The 13,942-nt window shown below is 53.2% G+C and overlaps 1 long non-coding RNA gene across 1 annotated transcript; it reads left to right on the forward strand.

Annotated features, from left to right (window-relative positions):
• The first annotated feature begins 10,075 nt into the window (after window positions 1–10,075).
• LOC133348211 (uncharacterized) lies at window positions 10,076–13,296 on the forward strand. The gene is made up of 2 exons (XR_009755786.1): window positions 10,076–10,150; window positions 12,430–13,296. It is a non-coding gene; the product is annotated as an uncharacterized LOC133348211 (long non-coding RNA).
• Window positions 13,297–13,942: the final 646 nt, after the last annotated feature.

The raw sequence follows: 13,942 nt of genomic DNA on the forward strand, positions 1-13,942 counted from the left end.
CTTCTCAGTCAGCCGAACCATGGCACCTGCTGGGTCTGTCCCGAGATCTCCTCCTGTCAGCAGCGAGCCTTCGACACTTCACGTGGCCTCAAAGTGCACCTGGCCTGGCACAGGCACCGTGGTGACACCACCGTCACTTCGTGGCGACTGGCGACTGTGTTGGTATTGGTATTGGCGATCGTCAGCGTTCGATTCCCGCCCACGGACCAACACCAGTGACGATTATCTGAACCGGTCCTGAGCCTCCCTACGAGGTCGACTTGGCCAGTACCTGGTGCGGTGTGTAAACATCGCCGCTGGGGGAGACAAAGGCGGACGGGCGTGCGTGCTGGTCACCCATCCCCCTCGGGTGCAGTTGCCGGCCTTCAGAGGTGGGACTCGCTAATAGCACTTGCCCCAACAGTCTGTTCAGGCTATTTGGGGGATCTTTGTCTTTGTTTTTTGGTGGTGGTGGTGGTGGTGGTGGTGATGGTGGTCGGGGTGGGCGTGTGGGGGGCTATCGGCGAGGCCAGGGGAGGCCAGAGAGAGAGGGAGGGAGTCGGGGGCGGGGAGGAGATGGAGCAGAGATAGACCTTGGAGGTGGGGGCGGTGGGGCGCAGGGCTGGGGGAGGAGGGGGATGTGGAAGAGCGAGACACAGACATGGGGGGGAGGGGGAGACGACGGGAGAGATAAGAAGAAGATAAGCAGGAGGTTGAGGAAGGGGAGATGGAGTATCAGGCAGAACACGCTCACCACATCAGTATGCACCATTCACCGTCAGTAACCTGTCGTGGTTGCCGTCCGTTCCCCGTACCCTCCGACGGCTGCGTACGGTGCGAAGGAAGTTCAACATACAGGCAGACACACATACGTGACGAGCGTGGATTCGATTCTCGGCCAGAGATAAAGTGAGCGGGGGAGTCACATCTGAATCGATCCTGTGCACACCCCCCCCCCCAACAACCCCCCCCCTCACTCCTCCACCAGCAACCATCGTGGGGAAGTATGGTCAAATAATACCCCGTAATCGACACGCCAAGTGAGAGAGGGCTTCGTCCAGCAGTGAGTTGATAAAAGGGCTGTAAATCATGATTAGTATTTTATTTTTATCCACCACTATCGATCTCACTTTCTTGTGCGTAACAAGATACGAGTAACCGATAGCGTAATCGCATTAAGAGGTCATCGCACGAAGCTAATTCACTTGTCCCGGCCGTCTCGAGTTCCACCACGCAAAGCGATCCACGTGCGCTTTGTATCAACACACACACAGGTCCAGTTCAGTTTAATTTATTAGGTATAGCCCTGTGAGCCATTCGGCTCTTGAATCGGGTGCAACCGCAACAAACAAAAACATGAACAAGACAACATCTTAAAGCCACTACGCAGTTGCCGCTGTGTGAGGGTCTCACCACGCCGATGCAGGTCGTAGGGGAGCAGTGGGAAGTGAGGGGGTGGGGGTAATTGACCATACTTCACCACGCTGATGGAGCCCGGGTTGGTGAAGGTGTGGAGTTGTCACGCTCTGTGGAGCTCAAGGGCAGACATCACGCGTGCGGGACAAGTGAGAAAGCGATTCAATTGTCTTAGCAAGTCCAGGGTGATTTAAAGCTTTCGTGACTGCAGGAATTCATATTCTTGGATCTTTCGGTAAAGTCACGTAGAAGGGAAATAATAAAATAATAAAAATATTAAACAATAAAATTCTCACGACGTTTCGACTGCAACACAAGCTGCAACACAAGCAATCATCACCAGGTGTGAAATCCACAGCATGAAAATTTCACATCTGATGATGATTGCTTGTGTTGCAGTCGAAACGTCGTGAGAATTTTTATTCTTTTATATTTTTATTATTTTAATATTATTTCCCTTCTAATATGGGACTAACGTTTTCAATAGGAAAAGAACGAATAAATCCACTGTAACATGATAACAAATGTAATGTTAATCGCTTCAAAAAGTCAAAGGGTCTCCACTTGTTCGCCATCATTGTCAACGCGTGCCTGGAATCTTTTCCAGGTGGTCTCCAGAGCCCAGAGGCAAATTTCTTGTGGCATTGTTGCAAATTCTCGGAAGTGTTCACGTGTTTTTGAAACACTCTGTATAGCGGCCCGCAGGACCACTTGGACGTGACCGCCCTTCACTCCCTCCAGCGAGCCAGCCAGGAAGCCAGCCAGCCAGCAAAACTTGTTCTTAGTATAGTACCACTAGCCCGCACGTCCTTTGGAAGTAACCTCCCTCCCTCACCTCCCTCATCTCCCTCACCGCCCTCCCTCCCTCACCTCCCTCCCTCACCTCCCTCTCTCCCTCACCTCCCTCACCTCCCTCCCTCACCTCCCTCCCTCCCCCCTCCCTCACCTCCCTCGCCTCCCTCCCTCACTTACCTTCCTCACCTCCCTCCTTCCCTCACTTCCCTCACCTCCCTCCCTCACCTCCCTCCCTCTCTCACCTCCCTCCCTCTAACCAGCCAGACAGCCAGCGACACTTTTTGTTCTCACATGGTATGATATCAGGGAATGATTGCACTGACAAGTGCAATCTCACCACGCATGTCATTAACACTGCCTTACAACAGAATTGCACGGACACAAGGCCGACGTTTCGGGCGATGAGCCTTCTTTTGAGCATAGAGAGGGCGAGACGCAGGGAAGTGGATGACTGCCTTTTGTAGTGGATGGGGAGGAGCTTCGCCATGAACCCGGCCACCCGGGTTCGATTCGCGGCCACGTGGCAATGCGGAACGTGTTCACCATCCACCATCCGGGAACAATCAATACCCTTCGTGCGGCGGCCTGCATGGATTAGCAGAAGGGCTGAAGATCAGTTGCGAGTGACGAGTTCGAGATGACACTTTACATTTCACAGCGGTGTTCTTGTGACCTTTAGTGCGGCCCCTGACGTGGCAGCCCCCGACAATATAGAAAGAGTGAGATTCACCCCCCCATCATCATCATCGTCATCGCGCTGCTGTCAAATCCCCAATGATGTTTCAAATGTGTGGCGGCCCTCACACCGACGATGTCTTATCGGTCAAAGTGGCCCCCCTCCCCCCCCCGCACCCCTCCCTCTTTAGAATGAGTGAAAGCCGCTGATTTACGCTGCGAAGTTCCGTTCCGATTGGAGGAAGTTGACAAATCAACTCACAGACGCATCGAACTGCTGAGTGGAAAGCGGACGAAATACCGGGGGCAGAGAATTGGGAAGTCGGAACGAAACCCGCTTGGATAACGAAACTTCTTACTTCATCCTACGCATGCGTGCTTGCACTCTGCATTCACAGACGCGTGTGCGTGTGTGCGTGTGTGTGTGCGTGTGTTTATGTGTAAACATGGTGGGGAGCGGTTGTGGAGCGGTTAGCGCGCTGCGCTACGAACCTGGCGACCCGGGTTCGATTCCTGCTCACGGTCAACACTGGCGACGATTATTTGAAACGGTCCTGGGCCTCCCCTAGCTCGACTCAGTCTCAAATGAGTACCTGGTGCGGTGTGTAAACATCGCTACTGGGGAGACAAAGGCGGTCGGGCGTGGTGCTGACCACCCACCCTCTCGTGTACCTTTCCGGCCTTCATAGGTGCTCGCTAACAGCACTTGCCCCTACAGTCTGTTAAGGCTACACGGGGGATCTTTGTTTTTTTTGTGTAAACATGCACAGAGGCAAAGATCACCCGTATAGACGTACAAACTGTTGGGCCAAGTGCCGGGTGGTGTGACAGGAACCACGCCCGACCGCCTTTGTCTCCCCAGTGCTCTTGTTTACACATCGCACCAGACAAGAACTTATTCCCTCGAGGCTGCGTAGACCCAGGGGAGGGCCATGGCTCGTTCATTTTTATCGTCAAACATATTGGCCGTGAACCATCGCTCCAAGCCAACCTGGGGTCACCAAGTTCACAGCGCAGTGTGCTAACCACTGCGCCACCGCTCCAAGCCGACCCGGGGTCACCAAGTTCACAGCGCAGTGCGCTAACCACTGCGCCACCGCTCCAAACCGAATTGGGGTCGCCAAGTCCACAGCGCAGTGCGCTAACCACTGCGCCACCGCTCCAACCCAACCTCGGGTCACAAAGTTCACAGCGCAGTGCGCTAACCACTGCGCCACCGCTCCAACCCAACCTCGGGTCGCAAAGTTCACAGCGCAGTGCGCTAACCACTGCGCCACCGTTCCCCCCTGCACGCACATAGTGGCTGTCGTGTACTGCTCCCCATACAGAGTACTGTATAGATATACACATACACACAATGGCTGTTCTATGGAAGAGGAAATTCCTCCCCCCCCCCCCACCATAGGAATGTGGAATTTCCACCACTGGCTCAGCGACACTGACGGACGTGACAGCCGTCCCATGCCGGTTTGAGCGGGAGGGGCGCTTCACGCCTGGTGACCCCCCACCGAGTGGGTGAGTGCGTGAGAGGGTGAATAGGGGAGTGGGTGGGTGGGTGAGTGAGTGGGCGAGTGTGTGAGTGGGTGAATAGGGGAGTGGGTGAATAGGTGGGTGAGTGAGTGAGTGGGAGAGTGTGTGAGTGGGTGAGTGAATAGGTGGGAGAGTGAGTGGGTAGGGAAGTGATTGTTTGTGGAGGTGAGTGAATAGGTGAGTGAGCGGGTGAGCGAATGAGCGGGTAAGCGGGTGAGCGAGTGGGCGGGTGAGCGAGTGGGTGGGTGAGTGAGTGAGTGTGTGAGTGGGCGAGTGAATAGGTAGGTGAGTGAGTGTGTAGGGAAGTGATTGTTTGTGGAGTTGAGTGAATAGGTGAGTGAGCGGGTGAGCGGGTGAGCGAGTGGGCGGGTGAGCGAGTGGGCGGGTGAGCGAGTGGGCGAGTGAGCGTGTGGGCGAGTGTGCGAGTGGGCGAGTGAGTGTGTGGGCGAGTGTGTGAGTGGGTGAGTGAACAGGTGGGTGAGTGAGTGGGTAGGGAAGTGATTGTTTGTGGAGGTGAGTGAATAGGTGAGTGAGCGGGTGAGCGAATGAGCGGGTGAGCGGGTGAGCGAGTGGGCGGGTGAGCGAGTGGGTGGGTGAGTGAGTGGGCGAGTGTGTGAGTGGGCGAGTGAATAGGTGGGTGAGTGAGTGGGTAGGGAAGTGATTGTTTGTGGAGGTGAGTGAATAGGTGAGTGAGCGGGTGAGCGAGTGGGCGGGTGAGCGAGTGGGCGGGTGAGCGAGTGGGCGGGTGAGCGAGTGGGCGGGTGAGCGAGTGGGCGGGTGAGCGAGTGGGCGGGTGAGCGAGTGGGCGGGTGAGCGAGTGAGCGAGTGAGCGGGCGAGCGTGTGAGTGGGCGAGTGAGTGTGTGGGCGAGTGTGTGAGTGGGTGAGTGAATAGGTGGGTGAGTGAGTGGGTAGGTAGTGCTTGTTTGTGTAGGTGAGTGAATAGGTGAGTGAGCGGGTGAGTGAGTGGGTGAGTTAGTGGGTGAGTAAATGAGTGAATAAATGAGCGGGTGAGCGAGTGGGTGAGTGAGTGAGTGGGTGAGTGAGTGTATTGTTGTGACCTGCAGTGCGGTGTTGCTGCTGGAGATCTTGGAGGTGGTTTGAACACGTCGCGATACGATCTGCTTGTGTCTGTTATGCATTTGTATTACTTTGAAGAAAACCACCACACTCAGAGATGACCCCCCTCCACCACCCCAACCGCCAAGCTACGAGGGTAGGGGGTGAGAGGGGATAGAAAGCAAGGGTCCAGGTAGGTGGGATCCCCTCCCCCTCGATCGACCCTTATCCCGAATCGACCCCCGTGCTTTGACATGCGCCGTTTGAGAGGAACACCGCGTTCCTGCCCTCATGTCTCGGCTACTTTTGTTTAACGTTTGTGATATTTTATTATTTTTATTCCACATTTTTGTAGCCCCCCCGCCGCCGCTGCCGACCGCCTACCCCCCCCCCCCCACGAGGCTCACCCGCGCGTACAGTGTCGTGCGAAGGCGAGACTCCTCAGGTGAGGCTCAGGTGAGGCTCAGGTGAGGCTCAGGTGAGGCTTGGTCTCAGGTGAGAAAGACTCGGGTTCAGCACGGGTGGAACTGAGAAGATTGAGATTCAGAGAAAACTCAGGTAGGACTCAGACTCAGGTAAGTTTCAGGTGAGACTGAGATTCAAATAAGAACTCATGTAAGACTCAGGTGTGGCTATGGTGTAACTAAGGCAGGGAATTGTCTATAAAGGTAATTTTGCATTCCAAAAACTTGAAACAGTATTTTAAAAAAAAGATTGACCCGGTGATTACAAACAACAACAATTCGAGAATTGGTGACTTGTCTCACTGTTGAGTGATGGCGATTTGGGGAAATATGTGGCCAAACATCTGATAAGAAGAGGCAAAATTCGCCAAACAACACGCGACTCGAGCACACGGTGGTCACGTGCTCAGCCCACCTCTTTGACACATCTCGACGTCCCTAGGTCAAGGATGAGCCGACCTAGGGGACGGAGGCCCATTACAATTTTGATGAACAGGGTCCCGGAACACATGAACAACGGCCGTACCAGGTTAGGTGCACAAAAGACAAAGATCCCCAGTGCCGTGTCCATAGCCTTACTCGTAAATGTTTGTCAACTTTACCACAGTTGAGGTCCACGACACTCCCAGATGTTGACTACCTCGCCTGGTACACAGGAGGTCGTGGGTTCCACCCCAACCCTGACGACGCCTGCTGTATATTTGGAGTTGGCGTGTCCGCCGTGGTCGCGTCGATTTATTTCCGGGTCCTCCGGCTTTTCCTTGAATCAACATCACGCGTTCAGAGTATTTGGGGCTGCTGTACATTTCCACACGGTCATAAGCCACTTCGTTGAGGTATAATGTGTGACAGCCAGGTCGTTTCCGAAAAATAAAATTATGTAGCTCTTAAATAAGAAATAGTTCAGTGTAGCTTTTTAAGAAATAGTTTAGTTTTATATTATTGGTTCTTTCGGTAAAGTTACGTAGAAGGGAAATAATAAAATAATAAAAATATTAAACAATAAAATTCTCACGACGTTTCGACTGCAACACAAGCAATCATCATCAGGTGTGAAATCCACAGCAGGAAATGTATTTTATTTTATTTTTAAAAATTTTCTTGCTGTGGATTTCACACCTGATGATGATTGCGTGTGTTGCAGTCGAAACGTCGTGGGAATTTGATTGCTTAATATTTTTATTATTTTATTATTTCCCTTCTACGTGACTTTACCGAAATAACCAAGAATATGAATCCCTGCAGTAACGAAAGCTTTAAATCAAAAGTTTAGTTTTAGTTGAGTTCATTCTCACAAAATCCCCCCCGACGCGGACCGCACGGGGTCACTTCGTGCTGACAGCCAGCGCCCGCTGTGGCCGGAAGGACGCGAGTATGGAAGCGTTCGTGGTCAGAACCAACCGCCCGCACCGCGACCGCCTTCGTCTCCCCAGTGTCGATGTTCACAGAGCGCTGCACCGTACTCATTCAAGGTTGCAGGAGTGAGGGTGGGCGGGGTACGAGCGCAGGAGAGGCACAGCAAATATCACCGCCTGCAGCCTGTGGCCTGGTAACGTCATCATCAGCTCAGGGCGGGTGGCTGCGGCCGTGGGTCAGGTTGGGGCCCCCGATATTTTGATTTCGTCTCGCACGGTGGCCAAACGTTACCGCTCTCGTTACATTAAAACAACGAACGCGGAACCGTGAATTAAAGATTTTTTTTCATGAATATAAATTGAATCGCGTTGAAAATAAATTAACTTTTTTGACACTCGTTGAAAACGTTTCTCGTGGTGGTTGTTAAGGGGGGCCAAACTCGTAGCTTTGGCCACCAGGGGTGGGCGGTGGGGGGCGGGGGCAAGGCACCCCCCCCCTCGCTAGTTACGTGACTGACCAGGAGGTAAGGATCCCAGACGCGTCGCAGCAAAACAAGCGGCGCTAAAAGTTTCGACTCGGGGTGGTCAGCGGCGTGGACTCGTGGCTGCTGCGATGGGGCCTACCGGGGGTGCTGCTCGGCTCTGTTTGGCGGGCACCGGTTAAGTCTGACGGCGCGGAGCCACTAAACAAACACGGCTGGGAAAGACGTGGTCGCCTTTGTTTAAATTCGATGTTGGTATCAGATAGGGACAGCCACCCCATGCCTCCCCCAGTTCCCAACTCACCCACCACCCGAGATTATGAGCCGAGTCAAAACATAAACTCAAACCTCCTGCTCCACGCCCTCCCTCGAAAAAAAGCATTAACATCGTGAGCAAACATAAATACGCGCTGGACACCCGTAAAGTCGAATTTAGTAGATGCCACAGCAGTCATAAAGGTGTAACGTTGAACCTCTTTCGCACCGTACGTAGCCAACCGTGCTAATATGAGGTGTGTAACGTTGGGTAAACGTTGGCAAATGATCGGGAAAATCAATATGCATGGGAAGTGTGCAATGGCATTTGGATGTAGTTACTCAATTCGATGTGCAGTGCAGATTTTCAAAGTAAAAAGGTTGCATTCTCAACCTTTGTTGTACTGTAATGGGTTAAATAGAGTTGTTTAAATACCATATATAAAAAATATATCATTGCACGCAGGGCCAATGCTTACTGGAAAGTGCCATGCCACTGACGACCGTGGCCAGAAACATAAATCTACACCTCCAAGAAAAATAATAAAAGAGAAAATTCAGATTTCTAGACAGCAGTAGTCGCAATTGTGACCCCAAGATCGGTCATGCTACCATGCCCTGCACATCACGTGACACCACCTTACCCTGTGCCAGTACTAAACTATAAACTTTATTTTTTATTAGTTTATGTAGCTCTTTTTCAGAAGTGACCTGGCCACAAACGATAGCTCAACCAAGATGGCTTATTATCATGTGCAACTTTATCGCAGCCAAATATTCTAAACGCACGTTGATTCTAAACGTGGAAGGAAACCCCGGAGGTTCCGGAGAAAAAAATCCACGCGACCACGGGGAGAGAGAAACACGCAGACGCCAAATATACAGCAGCAGGCGTCAGGGTCGGGAATGAACCCACTACCTCCTGTATACCAGGCGAGGTAGTTAACGTCTCCTAGCCACTATTTCCCACAGCAGTAGCAGCAGGAGACAATGAAACAGCCGTACCGTGTACCAGTTTCACCCATGTTAGTAATCACTAGCTACATTGTAGCCATGCTCATTGTAGACACAAGAGATGCCGCGGCGGCTAGGAGATGTTAACTACCTCGCCTGGTACACAGGAGATCGTGAGTGCGATCCCTACCCTGACGCCGGCTGCTGTATATTTGGCGTTTATGTGTCTCTCTCTCCCTGTGGTCGCGTGGATTTTTCTCCGGGTCCTCCGGTTTTCCACCTCCACATTTAGGATCGTGCGTTTCAAGTATTTGGCTGCTATAAATTTCCACGTGATAAGCCACTTCGTTGAGCTATCATTTGTGATAGCCAGGTTGCTTCTGAAACCGAGCTACGTAGCTCAGTGGGGGTCTTAGACCTGGTCAAATAAAATAAAAAATACTGCATGTCATTGCCTCCTCCTGCCGTGTGCCTTGGAGGATTCCCGTGGTTAATGCCTCTCTCCTAATTGCAGGCACATCAGCTGCAATTCAACAATAACAACAACGATAATTGGCGGACCTTAGCCACTACTTGGCGGTGATCCCACCGAGGCATTTGTGCCAGGCTAGGTGCACACATGCACAAACACAATCGCTTCCTCATACACATAACATACAAAGCCAAAGCTCCCCTGTATAGCATGTAACTGTCGGGGGCAAGGGCTGTTGGCGAGCGCCTATGAAGGCCGGCACGGCGCACAGCAACAGCAGCAGCAGGTACTGTTTCGAGGCCGAGTCGATCTAAAGGAGGCACCAGAACCGGTACAAGCGTACAGTGCGTGCCAGAGCGGTTGTGCGAGTCCAGGTGCGTGCAGGTGAAGCGAGACGGAGGCACGGGCGGACGACAGAGAGAGAGAGAGGGGGAGAGACCGAGTCGGTCTATAGATCCAATCGTAACCTGGGTTGTCGTGACATTCCTGGGCCGGTTAAATCCGGTTGGTCCCGGGCGCGAAGGGAAAAAAAGAGACGAGGTGAGAGAGGGCCGACGGGGATAGGGTGGGAGGGTGATGATGGGGGTCTTGGGTTTAAAAAGGCGATGCAGCTGGATCTTCGCCCACACACACGCACAGGTGTGCCCACAGACACAGGTGTGTGTGTGTCCACGGCCGTGGTTCCGCTCGTGATGCGAAGACTCCACGTCGTTTCGGTATTTCACAGCAATCTGCAACTCGCGCAACCACTCACCCCACTCACCACCCACACCACCCACACTCGATAGCCCTGCAAAGGCTGTTTGGAGCCCGCTTTTTAGTTAGCGAGCACCTGTTGAGGCTCAATTGTGTGGCCAACACCACCACGCCCGACCACGCCGCGTGCCACATGGACGAGTTTCAGGATGAATCCACCCAGGAGCGCGGCTCGTGTACCACTCCCGCGCCACTGATGTTGGCCGTGGCCGGGAATTGAACTTGGGCCGCAGGGTTGCAACACACAGACCACACATAACCATACAGGTACACACACACAGACTACACACGCACGCACATTTAATATGTGTGTGTGTTTGAATGATTGTTTTACGAAGGAACCAGTCCGGGTGGTCACGTGGTGGGAGCGTCCAACTTACATTCTCGATGGTGACGAGTCCACGTGTGTCGGTGTGGGTGGGGCGGCGGTGAGGGTTTGGAGGGGGGGGGGGTAGAAACGGGTCGATAAAACGAGAGTACCACTTTGTCGGAAGTCCAGAGCGGTTGTCCGATGGTGATGTTCGCCCCCGCCATGAGAATGTGGAATTTTTAACCACTGGCTCAAGGCCGACCTTGACTCCGGGGTCAAGGTCGGCGCCAGGCCCTGCAGGCGAAGTTCACCTCTTGTGCAGGGGACGGAGGCGAATATCGCGTGGTGCGGCGTGGGGGCTCTGCGGTGGGCGCGCTGCGCCACGAAACCGGTAACCTGAGTTAGATCGCAGGTCACGGCGAACGGTCTCGCGTTCTTACCCGGTGCCCCGAGTGGACATCTGTGGGAAAGAGCTTTACAGCTCATCGGATTCCTGCTCCAGTATCAATACAGATTCCGATTCTGAATCGTTCCTGGGCACTCCCCTTCACCAGCATTGACCAGCGTGGTGAAGTATGGTCTCGAGGGATATACAGGTTTGGAGTGGGGGGGGGGCGGTCTGTTCATTTGTGTGTCAGCGCAGAATGGAATATTCTTAGGGCTCCCCTGACCGGCTTGGGTTTCGGGGGGGGGGGGGATATTTTCCGGAGCTCAGCCCCCGGAAGAAGACGAGTCCGTGTGTAGAGCACCGGACTGTAGCGGAGTACAGCTCCTGTGAGCAGCACGCCACGTGCGTCCGTCACGCCGATCGATGCACGTGGGACGAGTTCGTTAGAACCGGGCTGTGTAACCGGGCATCTCGATAATCGATTATTATTATTGATTGTTAACGCTCACGTCAAATGCATCGTGAGCAGCTCGCGTGACAAGCAACGCTGTTTCATTGGATGAAATTATACGCAAATTTATGCAAATTAGCCGTCGACGTGTGCACGTGAGACGAGAGAACAATAGCAAGGAGGCGGTGACCTTTGCTCCCTAAGGGGCTCACGGTGGGAGGCCGTTGGTCAATCCACTGCTGGATGAGGGCCTCCATCATCCGTTGGGATGATTTTGACCATACTTCACCACGCCGGTCAGCGCGGGTTTCTGAAGGTACCGGGAGGTGATGAAGGGGGAGAGGGGGGAGGGGGCTCACGCCGCCTTTTATGCCGGTCGATCCAAGCTCGTGTCAGGGCCTCGATCACCGCCTGGCGTTCCCGTCGATTCGGTAACGGGGTGGCAACGGCGACGCGAGGCGGCGTCACGGGGCACGGCAAATGGATCGATGGATCGATTGTTCGATTTGCGGCGAACATTCGTCGAATCGCCGTGCGTTTGAACGGTCGCGCGATCGATTGGAGAGTCCGACGTTTCACGATCGGAACATTTCTCAGACTGCAGGAGGAATCTGATGAGCTATGAAGCTCTGTTTTTCACAGATGCCCAGTAAAAAAGAGGGGGGGGGAGGGGTCGTGGGTTAAAAAAATAGAATAATTAGATGTTACCCTACAATTAACAATAATACGAGGAACGTGCTAAATCGGTGGCATCGGTGGTGAAATTTCGATTAAATTAACGTTCATTTTAAAGGCGCGTGCGTCTGACTTTAATCACACTTCGGCAGCACATTGTTTGACCGCGATGTTGTTTTGACCATACTTCACCGCTCTGATCAGTGCGGCTTACAGGTTTTAGGTGGCCCGGGACGGGACCAGTTAGGATATTGGGATTTCAGGCCGGAGGTCCGCCCGGTTCATAGCGCAGTGCGCTAACCGCTGCGCCACCACTCCTCCCACTCACGCACCCACCCACCCACGCTCTCACCCTCGAGGCTATATAAGAGAACTCTAAACGTGTGCCAATGTCTTGTGCGTGTGACCCACACAGGAGTGGAGTCGGGCGGAAACAGAACGACGGTCCGGTCGCGGATGATGATGATGAAGACGACTACGATACATCTGCTGATGATCATCATGCTGCTGATGATGATCGTCATCGTCACGATCGGCATCATGACCTGATGACAAATGATAATGATGAATACGATGATCAATACTGATAATGTGCTTCGAGTTGACTATAGAGTGGAGTTTGTGTCAGTGTGTCGTGCGCGTTAGCTTATCAGACTGGTGTTTGCTGTGGCACGCGCCATCCCTGAGCAACAACAGTCGATAAGCTGGCACGCGCGGGGCCCCATCGGACACGTGGCCACGCTCCGGAGCTCAGCCCCGGGCAGCTCCGGCTGAAATAGCGGTTGGCATTTATTGAATGAATTAAAAACACAAATCGAAGCCCCTCGTTGAAAAATGACGGTGTTAGTTGCAGACGTCTGAGATTGTAATTCGTAAACTATGACCCCCATCTCAAGATGATTGTACACACATTGAAACAATACGTTAAGGTAGTGTGAAGTGGGCCCTCATCCAGCAGTGCATTGACAAAAGGGCTGTACGTGTACAGCGTTGCTTTATTACTGTGGATATTACTTACACACACGCACACACGCACCCGCACGCGCGCGCATTATCTCGTCCCTCTGTCTATGCGACCCGTTCAGCAAGCCGTCCCATGCCCTCTGCCCTCCTCCGTCTTCGCATTGTTACCACCACTAACAACAACTAAGTGGCGGCGACGTCACCACGGCGCTTGTGCCAGGCTAGGTACACCTTTTGTAACTACGGTGAACGCAAGCGCATCTCGGTTACGTGTACGCAGATAATGTTGTGATTAAATACATCGCACGCGTCAAGAGTAGCCGAGTAGCGAGTTTGCCTTTCTTGGTCGTGCGTGCTGTTCCATGGAGATTTAACGTCGCTCGGCAACGATGTCCGACGTTTCGGAACCGCGCGCCGGGAGCTGCTACATGAATTGATTACGATGAATTGTCACGATTCGATTCGGAATCGATTATTATTATTGTGGGTTTGTGTTTCGTTCTCTCCGTCTCGTTTCCGCGAATACAGGTCGATGCTTTCAATGGACTCGCCATCACCCATTCTCTATCCACTGCGAGATCAAATGTCCCCGTACCTTTAGCCCCACGTCTTATCTCCGTGCCAGTCGTCCACACGGCAGCTCCATCAACCCCTTCCCGCTAGCGGTGGCTCACGTGTGCGTGTGTCTGCCGCGTGACGGCGCCTCGCGGTGAGCGCGCTGCGCTGCTGAACCCGACCACCCGGGCTCGATTCCCCGCTCGTGGTCAACATCGGCGACGAATATCTGAACCCCCTCCTTGGCCTTGTCCCTCTAGGTTGACTCGGCCTTAAATACGTATGCACGTTGAACTTCCTCCGCATCGTACGCAGCCAACCCGTGTTCATCGGCGGTGCGGGGAAGGACAACAAACTAAACACGAAACGCAGTTCTAAAGACATTAGTTTTAATCTAGATGATGATTTAA

This window comes from Lethenteron reissneri, chromosome 27 (genome assembly GCF_015708825.2).
Source record: "Lethenteron reissneri isolate LAM-NWPU_2019-01 chromosome 27, ASM1570882v1, whole genome shotgun sequence".
NCBI lineage: Eukaryota > Metazoa > Chordata > Hyperoartia > Petromyzontiformes > Petromyzontidae > Lethenteron > Lethenteron reissneri.